The 17554-nt window shown below is 37.1% G+C and overlaps 1 non-coding gene and 1 pseudogene across 1 annotated transcript; one reads left to right on the forward strand and one right to left on the reverse strand.

Annotated features, from left to right (window-relative positions):
- Positions 1-3632: 3632 nt before the first annotated feature.
- LOC112091904 lies at positions 3633-11951 on the reverse strand (annotated as a pseudogene).
- A 70-nt stretch (positions 11952-12021) lies between these two features.
- Positions 12022-12128, forward strand: LOC112091915. The gene has a single exon (XR_002902346.1). It is a non-coding gene; the product is annotated as a small nucleolar RNA R71 (small nucleolar RNA).
- Positions 12129-17554: the final 5426 nt, after the last annotated feature.

Here is a 17554-nt window from a genome sequence, read left to right on the forward strand (position 1 = left end):
ACTGAAATCACCTCGATCGGACACCGGATGGTGAAGATATCATGATCGGAAGTTTAGATGTTTTTCGAAACTTTGGCCGGCGAGTGTGGCATCGTCCGGCGGAGTTGGCGGATGGAAGGCACCAATCCGAACTCAGCTCAGAGATCTTTCCAATGAGCTGGGAGGTGTAAAAAACGGACGCCGGAATCTCACCGGAGGTTGGTCGGCTGTACGTGGAGAAAGAGAGAGAGAGAGAGAAGGAAAGTGAGGGTTTTCTGTTTTGGTGAGGATGAGATACGCCCAAGTGGCACTAAATAACAGGTTAGACATGCTAACTGTCAAAATCTTTATTTTTGACCCCCACATTTCTTCTAAATTCGAATTTTGACCCAGATTTCTAAACTTTTCACACTTAAGTCTTTAAAAATTACAAATTGACCCCAAATTTTTTTTTGGGTTTTACACCAAGAGGCAGAAGAATTTTAACCTCCCATCCCCTAAGGTCGGTGGGTGGTCTTACTTTAATTATTTGGTTAACGTCTTGTCACCATGAGGTGAAATAATTTTAACCTCCCATCCCCTAAGGTCGGAGGGTGGCACCACACTTTATTTTATTTTCTTTACCTTTGCTTCTTATTTATTAAAAGTGAACATGCAATAATAATCATGTGTCATAGGAATATTAATGCATATAACTTAGAGAGGCAGCATCATAATATAAAGTTTGTCAACAATCACGAAAAATTACATACATAAGCAAAAAAATTCACAAACACATAATGTCATTTTTAATTCTAGGTGAGATTTGTACTTAGTTGGATTTCACGTGAACGTTATTTTAAGTTTATCCTCACTTGCTAATTATGTCGGTATCGTGCCCTAATAGAACTTAACATCCGACTATCAGTTATAAATTGCATAATGTCAATAGTTAAAACCCTAATTGGTTTTGGACTCATTTATAATTTATTGAATTTTTATTATTATTCTCATATTGTAATAGTTGATTTTTTTAAATTAATTATTCTTAATTTTTATGTTGGCAGTTAATTCAATTATTCAGTCTTATGGAATCTACCCATCATTATTGGATTATTTTTCTTAGTAAATTATAAAGGGAGAAAGAGGAAAATAGGCCAAGACATGAGATGAATTAAAATTAATAGGTTAATAATTTATATAAGTTAATAAATAGGCTAAATTAGGGTATATTTCGATTTATCTACACATAAGATTTCAAAAATGCCCTTTCCACTCAAAAAACCCTAACACCTCTCTCTCCTCTCTCTTTCTCTCTCTCTCTCTCTCTCTTCCCCCCGGCACTCTCCAGCGAATTATTTCTTCCCCCTGTCGCTCTCCCACGATCACTCTCTCTTCCCTCTGGCGCTCTCCGGTGAACTGTTTCTTCCCTCCGCCGCTCTCCCACGATCACTCTCTCTTCCCTCCGGTGCTTTCTGGTGAACTGTTTCTTCCCTTTGCCGCTCTCCCATGATCACTCTCTGTCCCCTCCAGTGCTATCCGGCGAACTGTTTCTTCCCTCCACCACTCTCCCACGATCACTCTCTCTTCCCTCCGGCCCTATAACGCGATCTGTCTCTCTTCCCTCTGCATCTCTCTCTCTCATCCCTCCACCAATCTCAGATTCTCATCCGCCACCATTTCTCTCTCTTCTGTCTGCCACTCTCAGAAACCTCGCCGGTGTCGTTAGACAAGAAATCGAAGATGGACCATAGACATCAGAAATTAACAAAAGAACAAGGTAAATCCGTTAATCACTAATTCAAAAACCACTAATTCATTTGAATATGTTAATATTGATTGACAGACTTTTAGCTTATGTTTGAGATTGACACTTGAATGAAAAGATTGTAAACATGTAATTATTCAAAAATTAAGAACAGGGGCTCGTTACAACTATAATTGGAATCCTATCGTATAGTAAGGCTCTATCCATAACTCGACACAACTTCAAAAATTAAGTTATGGTCAGGTTATGATCATAACCTGTCAAGTTATGTCATTATTGAATCTGAAAATTACAAGTGCAGGTCTGATTATTCAAATTGACGAAGATAATATAGATCACTGTCAAGTTATGGTCATTTTGAGAAAAATAAATCATGATGAAGTTCAAAGAGAAATGCCACCAGCAGCATCAACAAAACTGGACAAGATGGAAATTGATCTAAGTAATCTACTTAACAAAGTAAAACATTTTGAAGCCAACCAAGTAGCCATTAAAGAGGATCTGAAAGAAATAAAGGCAATGGTTGTGGATTATGTGGGCATTATGAGAACCATTCAACAAGATGTGCTTCTGTTTATCAAAGAAATACAAAACAATCCAACTTCTGAGGTACTGAATCAACGCAAATTAATGTTGAATTTGTTTTCGTAATGTTTCCTTAATGATATACTAATTTGTACCTCAATGAGCAGGAGGACAGAGAAAAAGAAGTATCTGTAGAGCTAGGAGAAAATGCGGGAGAATTCGGTTATACTCTACTCACATACTCGTTTGATATCAGTCAACAAACATTGGACAAAATATTTGAAGAAGCTGAAAAGATAATAGCAATGAGAAAAGCTGCTGCTTAAGGAATCAAAAAGGTATGAATCTTATTAATACTATATTAATACTAGTTGAGAAAAAAAAAAGAAAAAAAAAGTTTCTTACAACTAATCAAAAACTTGTTATTGCAGGAGGAAGATTATGAAGAAAGAGAAAATGAGGAAGAAGAAAAAATAATGAAGAAATACAAAAGAAAAAGTGCAAAGGAATAGAGGGAAAAAATGGAAGAGCTTGGCATTCCTTCATTCATCCTCTTGACCCAAAGTTCTAACGACCCAAACTCGTAAAAATGAGTTGATATTAGAATACAACCTTTTGGATGATATGATTACTGTTTCCAAAAACTAGTCTTATATTTTAAATGATGACTTGAGATATACACTACTTACAATCTTTTGAATGTTAATATTCATTGACAAGACTTTTAGCTTATGTTTGAGATTCACACTTGAATGAAAATAATGTAAACCCAGGATTTATCAATTTCATGTTGTTGAATCTGAAAAATACAAGTTCAGGAACACTATGAAGTTACTGTCAGGTTATGATGATCGAGTTATGATCATAACCTTTTGACTTGTGTCATTATTGGAACTGAAAATTATGGTAATAACCTATCAAGTTATGGTCAAGTTATGGTCAAGTTATGGTAATAACCTATCAAGTTATGCTGCATAACTGGACAAGTTATGTAAATACATGTCAATTGTGTACCATAACCCGTTAAATTATGGTCCATATATGGACAAGTTATGAAAAAATTGTCAATTATGTACCATAAACAGTTAATTATGGTGTATAACCGCACAAGTTATGGACAAAAACTGTGAATTATGGATAAAAATTGTGAATTATGGACAATAACTTGTCAAGTTATGGTTTATAACCAGACAAGTTATGGACGAGCATTACATGTAAAAATATGCAACATAACTAAAATAACTTGAAACTTGTTTACTTACTAAAATTAAAAACCAATCTATCATAAATGTTAAACATACTAGACTCTAAAAAACCAATAAACAATATAATCTGTACCAAAACTAGAAATATACAAGAATCTGAAAACCAACAAGTCAAGTTAATCAATATAATCATCCAAGTCAAACTTAATGGCATCTCTTGGCATCATAAAATGTATTTTTGGGGCATTTTGACCCCTGTTATCATCACTCTCATATACAAATTGCTGTTTCCGCAAGGCATGGTTCAACAACTCAACTGCCATCTTCTTGCGGAATAATGTTCCAGCCCATTGCTTTCTCAAACAATCATCAGATCCGGCTTCCATTATGATCTCAGCCATCTTAAGCATAAATATTCCACAATCACCACTACAAAAAACAACCACCAAAAATCTAACAATTAGAAACAACCAATATAAATGCAAAAATGAATGAAGTCAAAGGAAAACAAAAAAACATTTAAAGAGATAAAAAAAACTAATCCATTCTCTTGTCTTGGACAATCGTCAAATATGATCTCAAAAGGGTCAAGATGATCAAATTAACTTGTGAAATACTTTTGTGTATGAGAATCAAAGTAGCCAATAAATTCAAGCAAGTGGGGAAGAATGGTTGTTAAAGATTCCACAGAAGCATGAACTTGCTTCTCTACCCTCTTTGAAAAAAGAGAATCATATATCCTAATACAATGATCTTTAAACTCTACATAACCCAAAATCTAATGCTCCCTACGCTCAAGAAAAATAGGTACAAGAAGAATGTCCACTTCACAAAAAGGCAAGCTACAAAATAAATAATCTCCCAACACATAATCTTGAAGAGCACAATGTGAAGAGAAATCGAACGTAGACTAATCAAAATCCTTTTGGTTTTTAGAGCACCATAAGCTATTAATTCTGGTGAAAAAATGTGAGTCCAAAATCATGCACCTAATGTAAGGCCTGTTTGTGTAGCACACCATCTTTCTTCGCAAGTAATATGTGTCTACATCAATGATTAACGCCTAAAAGTGATGTTCACAAGCGGTCAATTGTAGCACAGAAGGGCGGTCGTATCCACAGAGAGATAACAAAATAACAAGAATGACTAACAAAATAAGAGCGTTAGAGAAAAGTGAATTAAAGAAAAATGAGAGTTTTTGAGATTTTTGTTGCAAATAAAATAAAAAGGAAAATATTTGTATGAAGAAAACGGTAAGGTGTCGAGAATTCCTAATGCTTCGTTCACCAAGTCAAGTTTTGATTCACAAAATAAAAGAATTGAATAAATTAAATCTCTATGTTGGCTCAGAAAATATTATTATTACAAGTTATCCAAAATTGACAATATATCAATTTGACAATATTGCAGTAAAAGACAATTTGTAAAATAATTAGAATGACAAAACAATGCGTGACATAATTATATAAGAAAAGCGTGACTGAACTTATATAAAAAATTAGCACACAATATTTTGAAAAGTAATAGAAAAATAGATGAGATTTAATTCATTAAGATATTGAACTTTACAACACAAGGAATCAAAACCCCGAATTAGGTCACTCAACAGAAGTTCATCTCTAACCTCACCAAGAAAACTCTAGCCTAGCTTGCAAAACATTCTCATAAGTTCTAGAGAGAAAATATGAGACTGACAGCAAGACAACAGAAAACTGAATATTCCAAACTTCTAGAAACCTTAGGCTAACCCCTTTATTTATAGTGTTCAGAGGTTGCCTGTCAAATAAGGAAATAAATAGTAAAACTAGAAAATTACAAAAGAAAAGGAAACAAAATAAAATTACACATAAATTAGGAGAAATCATATATTTGATTTGGGAAGAAATCTGGTAATTTGTTCTGATTTTTGGGGAAGGAATTCGGATTCAGCACCAAAGGGGACACGTGTCGCAACGTGATTGGAAGTGAGGAGGAAATGTGCCACGTGTCGTGGGCGGATTGGTTGGACTGTACTGGCGCAAGTAGAGTGGGGGACAAGGTTTGACAGCTGTCGCATGCGGAGAAGAGCTTAGGATGGCACGCTGACATGCGGGACCCATGATTCAGAGTTATTGGACGCGCGGTGATGGCTCCGTGGAAGGAACGCGCTAGCTGAGGAACGGGCGTGTTGGGGACGCGCGCGAGGTGGAGTGAGGAAGGCAGGCGAGCTGGGGCCCACGCGGACTGATGCGACTTGGCCGGCTCAGCTACTCGGCTTAATCGGCTCGGCTCTCTCTCTGTGATGGCTTGGCTCCGGATGGTTAAAAATATGGCTTTCATATCTCCTTTTTATCTGTAAATAATTAAGCAAAAACTAGACAAATTCTGCTTAAAAATATTATGAATAAAAATAATGGAATTGTTTAATTAAAGCTTAAATATTTTAATATTGTGTAAATCAAAAGCAATATTGAGGGTGCATTTTCATGCACTAATCACAACCCCCAACCAGCTTATTGCTAGTCTCTAGCAATCCAAGCGCAAGAGAAATCATGTCACAAAGAAAATCTAAGTCTCAACTCGCTTAGTCACCTGAGTATTTCAAACAAACTGTCAGTAAGAAGTCAAAAGATACTATCAAGATTATTTCAGTCATAACTCCAGAGTCGTGTGTGTGTGCTCCAAACCATAACCTTCTTACCACTGACCATAACACATGCAGCTTTGAAAAATTCACCAAATAGAAGTCTCAACTCCATTGATCTCACAGGTGTCAGGAATATTTGAGTGCAAAGGTTTTCTCTCATGGAGTTGGAAATGAAACAATCAACGCTCTGTGTGAGGAATGTCAAATTTAGGACAAACAGTCAAACGAACATTGACCAAAAGATAGGTTAATCAACTACTAGAACATTCCACCATTCTTACCACAAACCAGCTTTTTGGGATTTAATTCGGGTCAAACAGAAATTTATAAAAACGATCAAAGAGCCAAGCATAGGAATATTACTTTTTTTTTTTTTTCCTTTTTTCCTTTTTTTTTGGCAAGAGACAACCTGCAATAATGAAGTGAATGTAGAAAGGTGTTCTTTTGACAAACTGCTATGTAGCATTAAATGTGATTAACACCAAACTACAAGATCTATGAAATGTTGCTCTTGCTCAGTTTTTTTTTTTGAAAAGTAAGAAATGAGGCTGTATTACATAGAATCATTCCTATCTAACCCAAAATCCATCCCTCAAGCATATGCACCAAGCATACCACTAACCATGTAATGTTGTTCTATCAGTGATTTTACCAGCTCAAAAGATCAATGAAAGTTCAAAAGTCGTTTTCTCAACTCTCTTAACTCACTAAAAATCAAGCACTTAAAGTCGTAAATTTTCTCAGCTGACATGCATTAACATCCATCTTACCACAAGGTTTAGCATGTGCAAAAAGAAACTCTGGAAGTCATTTCTTAGTAACCAAGATAGCGTAAATTGACTCAAACCAAACATTTTGAAATCATACTCAGATAACTTAGCAAAAATTTTAACCTAAATATCAACATGACAAAAATCACTCTTACGCATGAATATGCCTACCACCCCCAACCAAAATCAGACAGTGTCCTCAGTGTAAAAAATTATGGAAATATAGAGAAAGAAGACACCTGGATGATGAGCATTCCACATATGAGCACAGCTTGAGCTTCCTGATATGATTCTCCAAAAACACACATAAAAAAGAATGTAAAAAGAAACGAAAAAAATAGAAAATGAAAATATGATACATGAGATGTGAGCAAACTACTCAGGGCTGGTAAACGGGGTCGTTGAGAATGATCTCTTCAACCTAGTTCACCCGCTCTAAGTAATTTTTCAGACGCTGGCCATTTACTTTAAGGATTCTCCCATCGGTTGGGTCTTCAACCTCGACAGCACCATTGGGAAAAACGTGTTTCACTGCGAACGGGCCAGTCCACCGTGACCTCAACTTACCGAGGTGGAGATGCAAACGGGAATCATAAAGATGAACCCGTTGATTCGGCTCGAAGTTCTTCCTCAGGATCTACTTATCATGAGCCGCTTTCATTTTTGCCTTGTAGATCCTGGAATTATCATAGGCATCGTTCCTTAACTCCTCGATTTCAGAAAGCTAGAGCTTCCGATTGACACCTGCAACACTGAGATCGAAGTTGAGGTCCTTGGTAGCCCAATAAGCCTTATGTTCGAGCTCTACAGGTAGATGAAAGGCTTTTCCTAAGATAAGCCTATAGGGAGACATCCCAAGTTAGGTTTTGTAAGCAGTGCGGTATGCCCAAAGTGCGTCCGGAAGGCGCAGTGACCAATCTTGCGATCGGGATTAACCGTCTTTTCTAGAATTTGCTTAATCTCCCTATTGACCAACTCATCTTGGCCATTTGTCTATGGGTGATAGGCAGTTGAAACTTTATGAACCACACCGTACTTGCGCATCAGAGCCTCAAAAGAACAGTTGCAGAAATAGGTGCCTTGATCACTGATGATGGCACGAGGCGTTCCAAATCAAGATAACACATTTTCCTTTAAGAACTTTACAACAGTAGTGTTATCGTTGTTCCGGCACGCCACGGCTTTTACCCACTTAGACACGTAATCCACAGCGAGGAGTATGTAGAGGAATCCATAAGAAGGTGGAAATGGTCCCATAAAGTCTATCCCCCAGCAATCGAATATTTCTATTACGAGAATCGGGTTCAAGGGCATCATATGGCGATGGGACAAGGCACCTAGCTTTTGGCACCTCTCACAAGAATGGCAAAAGTCATTGGTGTCCTTGAATAAAGTAGGCCAATAGAGACTACACTGCAAGATTTTCGCGGCAGTCTTCTTCATAGAAAAATGACCGCCACATGCATCGTTGTGGCAAAAGTTCAAGACAATAGACACTTCATCATCCGGGATGCATCGTCTCATGATCTGGTCGGGGCAGTACTTAAAAAGATAGGGATCATCCCAATAAAAGTTACGAACCTCGACCAGAAACTTCCTCTTGTCTTGTGCACCCTAGGTAGATGGAATCTCGCCCGTCACCAAGTAGTTAACAATGTTCGCATACCATCGCATCTTAGTAACGGCGAAGAGATGTTCATCGGGGAAGTCATCTCTAATAGTAGGAGTTTCGGCGGAATCATTAAATTCAAGACGAGATAAGTGGTCTGCCACCACATTTTTGACTCCCTTCTTGTCCTTGATTGTCAAGTCAAATTCCTGTAGGAGAAGGATCCACCTAATTAAACGTGCCTTAGCATCCTTTTTGGAGAGAAGGTACTTAAGGGTGGCATGATCTGTGAAGAGGGTGATAGGTGAACCAATCAGATATGCACGGAACTTATCGAGAGCAAATACTACAACAAGCAACTCTTTTTCAGTAGTAGAGTAGTTCATTTGAGTACTATTCATAGTACGGCTTACGTAGTAGACAACGAAAGGCTTCCCCTCCCTCCATTGACCAAGAACGGCCCCCACAGCGTAGTTACTTGCGTCACACATGATCTCGAAAGGTAAGCTCCAATCTGGTGACTGCATAATAGGGGCGGAAGTCAGTTTTGCGATGAGTGTTCAGAATGCATCCTCACACTCATGTGTCTAGTTGAACACAGCATCTTTTGCTAGGAGGTTGCTTAGCAGTCTCGCTATGGATGAAAAGTTCTGAATGAACCTCCTGTAGAATCCGGCGTGCCCCAGAAAAGATCGGACATCTTTAACGGCCTTGGGGGTGGGTAGGTTGAAAATGAGTGCAACCTTAGAGCGGTCGACCTCGATTCCTCTTTCAAAAATAATGTGCCCAAGAACTATGCCGGATGATACCATGAAATGACACTTCCCCCAATTGAGCACAAGACCCTTCTCTTCACATCTTTGTAGAACGGCTTCTAAGTTGAGAAGAAATGTGTCGAATGAATCTCCGAAGACTGTCAAATCATCCATGAACACTTCCATGCATTTTTTGATCATGCCGCTGAAAATTCTCATCATACACAACTGAAATGTTGCAGGTGCATTACATAGTCCAAATGGCATTCGCCGAAAGGCATAAGTGCCAAAAGGACATGTGAATGTTGTCTTATCCTGATCTTCTAATGCTATCTCTATCTGATAATATCCTAAATAGCTATCGAGAAAGCAATAGAAAGGATGACCTGCCACTCATTCTAAGATTTGATCCATGAATGGAAGTGGAAAATGGTCTTTGCGAGTGGCGGCGTTAAGCTTGTGATAGTCAATACACATGCACCAACCAGTCATGACCTTTGTGGGAACTAGAGCCCCTTTCTCATTTTTCACCACAGTGACCCCCGATTTCTTTAGCACTACCTGGGTCAGACTAACCCACTTGCTATCAGCAACAGGATAAATTATGCTAGCATCTAATAGCTTGGTAACCTCATTCTTCACCACTTATTTCATTGTTGGATTCAATCTTCTTTGAGGATCTCTTCGCGGGTTAGCTCCTTCTTCCAAATGAATATGATGGGAGCAAATCAAAGGACTGATCCCTTTAATGTCAGCAATTGTCCAACCCAATACAGACCTATGCTCTTATAGCATGTTGATCAATCGCTGCTCTTGTGATGCATCGAGTTTGGAAGAAATGATAACAGGAAAGGTATCGCCGACTCCCAAAAATACATGTTTCAATCCTTCAGGTAGTTGAGCAAGTTTCACTGTAAGGGGTTCTTCGATGGAAGGCTTTGGTTTCTCTCTCCCTTACGGAAGTTCCTCGAAACATAATTGCTTAAACTTAATTCCTTTATCCTGTGAGTTGTTGAAAATGGCAGAAATGTTAGCCAACTCACAAGGACCGGAACTTTCAGATTCAGAATTTTGGAGGAGATTTCAAGATCTTCAGAGTTGGTTTGTAGCAGAACCTCCTCCTCGACAAGTGTGTCGATCAAGAATGTTTGGTGACACTCGTTATCACCTTGTGGTTGTTTTACAATGTTGAAAACATTTACCTCGAGAGTTATATTCCTAAAAGAGATCTTCATTAGACCATTTCTACAATTAATTAGAGCATTTGCTGTCGCAAGGAATGGTCTTCTAAGGATGATCGGGATTTTTGACTCCACATCAACCACTGACTGAGTGTCCAAAACAATGAAATCCACAGGATAGTAGAACTTATCAACTTGTAATAACACATCTTCCACTATTCCTCGTAGTCTCTTAATAGATCGATCGGCCAGTTGCAGAACCACAGATGTGGGCTTAATATCTCCAAGACCTAATTGCGAGGAGACTAAATAAGGCATGAGGTTAACACTCGATCCTAGGTCTAACAATGCTTGGCCGAACTCGCGTGTCCCAATGGTGCAGGAAATGGTGGGACAGCCAGGATCTTTTTACTTCAGTGGTGTCTTCTGCTCAATCACCGCGTTCACTTGTTCCGTCAAGAATGTAGTCTTCTTGACATGGTGCTTTCTCTTTATAGTGCACAGATCCTTTATAGCATTGGCATAGGCCGGCACTTGCTTAATCACATGTAGTAAGGGAAGATTGATCTTCAATTGTGTCAAGTGCTCCAGGATCTCACTTTGGTTTTCCGGCACTTTTCCAGTAGGTCGGAGAGCCTGGGGGAAGGGCACCTTTACCGAAATTTTTGTTGGCTCTTCTTTCTCCTGAGCCGATTCTTCATTACTCAAAGTGGTAGTACTTGTCGATGGCGAGTCTGAATTTTTACCACTTCGAGTAGTGATGACGTTAACTTCCTTGATATTTTGACCTTCAGAGTTGGAAGTGTAAGCCATGTTTTGTCCTCTCAAATTGGACTGGGCTTGTGATGGAAATCTACCGCGCTCTTGAACGGTTAAAGCTCTTGTCAGCTTTGTGATCTAACTTTTTATTTCCTTGTTCTCTTCTATCAGCTGCGTGAGCATTAAATCAACCCTTTGATTCATCTTATTTTGCGCATCCATAAAAGCTTTTAGGGTATCCTCTGGAGAATTCCCTTTCAGTTGCATGTTATTCTGAGGCGCAAAATATGTCCTTGGTGGTTGAGATTGTTGCTTTGATCTCCATTGCCCTCCAGATGATTGTGTTTGTTGGTTCGAATCTCACCAACTGAAATTCGGGTGGTTTTTCCAACTAGGATTGTAAGATTCTAAGAAAGGTCCGTAAGGCTTCTTGTATGTGCCCAATGCATTACACTGCTCCTCATACACCCCTCTCATTTCACTTAAAGTGTGGCAATCCTGAGTTAGATGGCCCATTCCACCACAAACTAAACAAGGCTCATATGCCTCTGTCCTTGCCACCATATAGGATCCTTTACTATCTTTACTTTTGAGGGCCTCAATTTGCTTCGTCAAAGCTTCAACTTGGTCCTTAAGACCGTCCTCTTCCCTTAATTGATAAACTCCAACTGGTCGGGACCTACTGGTGCTCTCAGTAGCACTCAGCCCAGTCCAAGTATGAGCTTTCTCAGCTAACTCATTAAGGTACTCGATAGCTTCATCAGGATCCTTTTGGAGAAAATCTCCATTACACATCATCTCAACAAATTGGCACTCTCGGATTGTGAGTCCATCGTAGAAATAGCTTACGAGGCACCAACTTTCATATCCATGGTGGGGACATAGATTTAACAGATCCTTAAAATGCTCCCAAGCTTGATAGAGAGTTTCATTTTCCTTCTGAGTGAAATTTGAGATCTGTCATTTCAAATTGTTGGTCTTATGGTGTGGGAAATACTTGTTGAAGAATGTCGTCATCATTTCTTCCCACGTACCAATAGACCTGGGCCTAAGAGAATACAGCCAGCTTTTGGCCTTGTCTTTCAGAGAGAAAGGGAAAAACTTCAATCTGATAGTGTTTGCTGCCTCAGCATGGCTGTGAAAGGTGGCCACCACCTCTTTAAACTCCCGAATGTGTACATATGGATTCTCATTCTCTAATCCGTGAAAGGTTGGGAGAAGTGCAATCATGCCCAGCTTAAAATCCGTAGGCGGTGCATTCGGTGGGAGCATAATGCAAGATGGGGTGGCCGTGCGCGTTGGGTGCAAGTAATCTTACAATGTCCTCTGCTGAACTTCCTCGTGTTGTGCCATTGTGAATAGATTTTGAAATGCGAATTCCAACGACGAGTGCGAAGACGGAGACGTAGAAGATGAGTCGGATAGAATTTCACTAAGAGTTTCTAAATCTGGACGTTGAGCAAACTCCCTAGTTCGTCTCTATATCGATGCATTCACCTTAAGCGGCTCTTTTTTTTATTTTTTTTTATTTTTTTTGTTTTTTTGTTTTTAATCAAAAAGAAAATAATTATATAGTAACGTAAATTGTAACCACCGAGAGTACTCCCAGGAAAGACTATAGTTCTTGGCTCAATGAATAGTCTCCTAGACAGAGCAATGTTCCCAGGAAAGATTGGTGGGCCGAGGCCCACTTAAGTACCAACTTTCCTAGACAGAACTCCCTCAGATTGTACTTTCCACGTAACCACACAATTATTCTCAAAATCAATTATTAAATTTTATTGAGTAAATTATGAAATGTAATCTAATTAATGGAACCTATTCCTAAGGTCAAAAGCTTAAATCTACTAAATTATGAAAAACCTAGATTAGGAATCTAAATTAGTCAATTAATTACCATCTTAATTATAATCCTAAAAATTAATGAAACTATAAAAGGAAAAATTAAACTAGGTAACAATTAAAATATACAAATGAGGAAACAAAATAGAATCCTAATTTACCACAAATAAAGGATTACAAAATCAAATCACAATTAATTCTAAAACACAAATCCTAAAAGTGTGAGATTTTTTTTTTTTAGCAACACAAAATTTCGAGAATAAAAAAAAATGATAAGTGGAACTTTTTTTTTTTTAATAGAAATGAGAAGATGAATATCAAGTCAAATTAGCAACACCTATAGCAATATAAAATACTGAATACACACGGAAACTTGCAGCAACTTTTACTTTCTTTTTTTTTCACATACAAAAGTTTTTTTTTTTTAATATATATATAGGCAGGCTAACAATCAAATCATGGAAACCAAAGGAAGAATTTTTTTTTTTTTTTGAAATAAGAAATGAGAAAGAGAAGAAGAAAAGAAAACAACAATAATAATAAATGTATAACTAACGTAACACAGAAGAACAAAACAGCAAACACAAGTTTTTTTTTTTAATGGGGGCTAATAACAGATCACGTAAATCAAGAAAGAGAAATTGAGTAAAAATAAAAAAAAAATGCACCTACCTCTTTGGCTTAAAAATCTACTGATCAATCTTGCTAGTAGCACCTCCTCGGCAACGGCGCCAAAATTTGATTAACGCCCAAAAGTGATGTTCACAAGCGGTCAATTGTAGCACAAAAGGGCGGTCGTATCCACAGAGAGATAGCAAAAAACAAGAATGACTAACAGAATAAGTGCGTTAGAGAAAAGTGAATTAAAGAAAAATGAGAGTTTTTGGGATTTGTGTTGCAAATAAAATAAAAAGGAGAAAATTTAAATGAAGAAAACGGTAAGGTGTCGAGAATCCCTAATGCTTCATTCACCAATTCAAGTTTTGATTCACAAAATAAAAGAATCGAATAAATTAAATCTCTATGTTGGCTCAGAAAATATTATTATTACAAGTTATCCAAAATCGACAATATATCAATTTGACAATATTGCAGTAAAAGACAATTTGTAAAATAATTAGAATGACAAAACAATGCGTGACACAATTACATAAGAAAAGTGTGACTGAACTTATATAAAAATTGGCACATAATATTTTGAAAAGTAATAAAAAATAGATGAGATTTAATTCATTATGATATTGAACTTTACAGCACAAGGAATCAAAATCCCGAATTGGGTCACTCAACAGAAGTTCATCTCTAACCTCACCAAGAAAACTCTAGCCTAGCTTGCAAAACATTCTCACAAGTTCTAGAGAGAAAATATAAGACTGACAGCAAGATGATAGAAAACTGAATATTCCAAACTTCTGGAAACCTTAGGCTAACCCCTTTATTTATAGTGTTCAGAGGTTGCCTGTCAAATAAGGAAATAAATAGTAAAACTAGAAAATTACAAAAGAAAAGGAAACAAAATAAAATTACACATAAATTAGGAGAAATCATATATTTAATTTGGGAAGAAATCTGGTAATTTGTTCTGATTTTTGGGGAAGGAATTCGGATTCAGCACCAAAGGGGACACGTGTCGCAACGTGATTGGAAGTGAGGAGGAAACGTGCCACATGTCGTGGGCGGATTGGTTGGACTGTGCTGGCGCGGGCAGAGTGGGGGACAAGGTTTGATAGCTGTCGCACGTGGAGAAGAGCTTGGGATGGCACGCTGACACGCGAGACCCACGCTTCAGAGTTATTGGACGTGCGGTGATGGCTCCGTGGAAGGAACGCGCTAGCTGAGGAATGGACGTGCTGGGGACGCGCGCGAGGTGGAGTGAGGACGGCAGGCGAGCTGGGGCCCACGCGGACTGATGCGACTTGGCCGGCTCAGCTACTCAGCTTAATCGACTCGGCTCTCTCTTTCTGATGGCTTGGCTCCAGATGGTTGAAAATATTACTTTCATGGCTTATTTTTGTGTGGCTTTTTACACTGCTTTTTATCTGTAAATAATTAAGCAAAAACTAGACAAATTCCACTTAAAAATATTATGAGTAAAAATAATGGAACTGTTTAATTAAAGCTTAAATATTTTAATAGTGTGTAAATCAAAAGCAATATTTAGGGTGCATTTTCATGCACTAATCAATCAACATGCTATCAAAACAAAAAAAAATAATTATCAGATTTGTTAAAAAAAAAAACCTTGCATAAAATTTATAAAAGAAAAAAAATGGTAGAATCTTACCGAGTCACTTAGCTAACACTTTGGGGTCCATAAAGTTTGAAACCAATACTTTGAATCAACAGTGTCAACTTTAAAATCAAAAGCAGGCTTTATCAAATGTGCATCGTTGACTAGTCCCCACCCTTTTCTAGAGATCATATTACTCTTATACCATGGTTGGAACCTTGCATTGTCTTCTTCTGATGCATCACTATCAACAATTGTAGAGAATGGACAAAAAAATAAAAAAATTTCATCTATACACTTAATAGCTTCTTATGACGCTGCCTCATCAAACACAACAATCCTTTGTTCAATAAATCTATCTCCTTCCTTAGCAGCATCATGGACAAGATCCCTCAACACTGAAGCAATTATTTCTTCAATTTTGTCAGAAGAAACACCCACTTTCTCATCCTCTTTCTCTGCAATTGTTTCTTCAATTGCTTCTTCCTTTATTTCTTCAATTACTTCTATTGGAAATGGTGTCCTAGAAGCATGAGATGTAATAGGACATTTATTATTTATTTAATAAAAGTGTTTATTCATTATTTTATGTGCATATATTTATGAATATTTTACGAATATCAATAAAAATTACATGATTATTTATGTGACCTTAAACATTGTATATAAATGTTATATGCGAGTGGATAATGTTTAAGGATAATAATAAAAAACAGTGTTCATAATGAATTTAATTAAAGTTCAGAATCTCTAATTAAAATATTATTAATACAGCCATTCCCATTTAGAATGGAGCGGTATTATCCACATTGTTAATATGGTGAGATATTGAATGAGTGTATTTCACATAATGAGATTATCTGGAACAAGGACACATACAAAATATGAATTTCTAATAATTTCCATTAAGTATAGAAATTCTAATTGAGTCTACCGATGGTCATATAGAGAATGATCTTAATCTTGAGTTCTTAACAGACTCCTCTTTATGAATTTTTGTCTTTTGATTTACTCGGTACGGATTCTGAAACCCTGAATCCTATTCCTTGTATTTTGGAGATGTGATGAAGTAGGTAGCAGAGAATGTTATTACACGAGATGGAATCCATAATTCTCTTGAGGGTTGATTCGGTACTTGGACTAGTAAGAGCTCTGATTCATGAATGTGTTTTATGAATAACTGTCCATTAGAGAACCAATGGTACTCAAGGATAAAGATATAATTAGAGACGTTAACGGATTTTATCTAGCTCTAATTATGAATTATTTATGGATGATTGATCTATATGTAGTGACTGTTGGTTTCCGAATCAAATTCGGATGCAGAAGCGTGGGGGAAGCGGATCGTGTATAACAAAAATTTTCATAAAACCTTTGAGATACTCTATAGATTATATTAATTTATGCATGAGTAAATTAATCTCATGAATTCATTTATTAAGAACTCAATTACGAATAATACCCGGCGGCCGATTAGGATGATAACTTGAGTTCTTTGACCTCGAACAATCCTTGCTCCAAAGCTTTGTGTTTAGAAAACGAATGTCTTCCACGTCAATTCCTAGAATCCATGAAGACGTGTGTGTGGGCACACATGAGACAAAACGGGTTAGAATAAACACTCAAATTTCCACAAACACCAACGCATGCACGATGTGGAATTTTTAGAGAAAAATTTTTCCTTCCCTCTAAGAGAATAATTTCAGCCACCCTATTCACATTAGGGCAAAAATTGTTTCAAAAATTGTCTCCAAAATTGTGTCCACAATTTTCTACTATTCTCTTATTTATAGAGTAGAAGTCAAACTTCTAGAAGGAATCCAATCTCTATCTCCAAGATAAAGTTTGTTAATTATCTCCTATTTGAATTTGGAATAAAATCTCCTACTCCTTATCCTCAAGATGGCCGGCCAACCTAGGTGACACTATCCTCTTTTCCTTTATCCATTAGTCCAATTTTGACTCAAATTCAAATTCTAATTTAAGTCAAACTTAAATTAATTTGAATTCTAAATTGAACAACTTATCAAATAAGTTTAAATGGATAAATCTAGATGTGTTCAAATTTAAATTTAAATAATCACATTATTTAAATAATAATTAATTCTCAATTAATTATTTTCGAGTATTTAATTTTAGAATTCCGTAATTCTAAAATTCCCATTTTGCCCTCTGTGTCTGGCAGAATTACTAGGACGACGCGGGGACTAATGGACCTATAATCCCGAGCTCCAATAAAATTAATAATCAATTAAACACTTTAATCAATTAATTAATTCTATTAATTCCAATAGTTACTCCACTATAAACTTAGAATTGCACTCTC

Source organism: Morus notabilis, unplaced genomic scaffold, assembly GCF_000414095.1.
Source record: "Morus notabilis unplaced genomic scaffold, ASM41409v2 Scaffold35, whole genome shotgun sequence".
Taxonomy (NCBI): domain Eukaryota; kingdom Viridiplantae; phylum Streptophyta; class Magnoliopsida; order Rosales; family Moraceae; genus Morus; species Morus notabilis.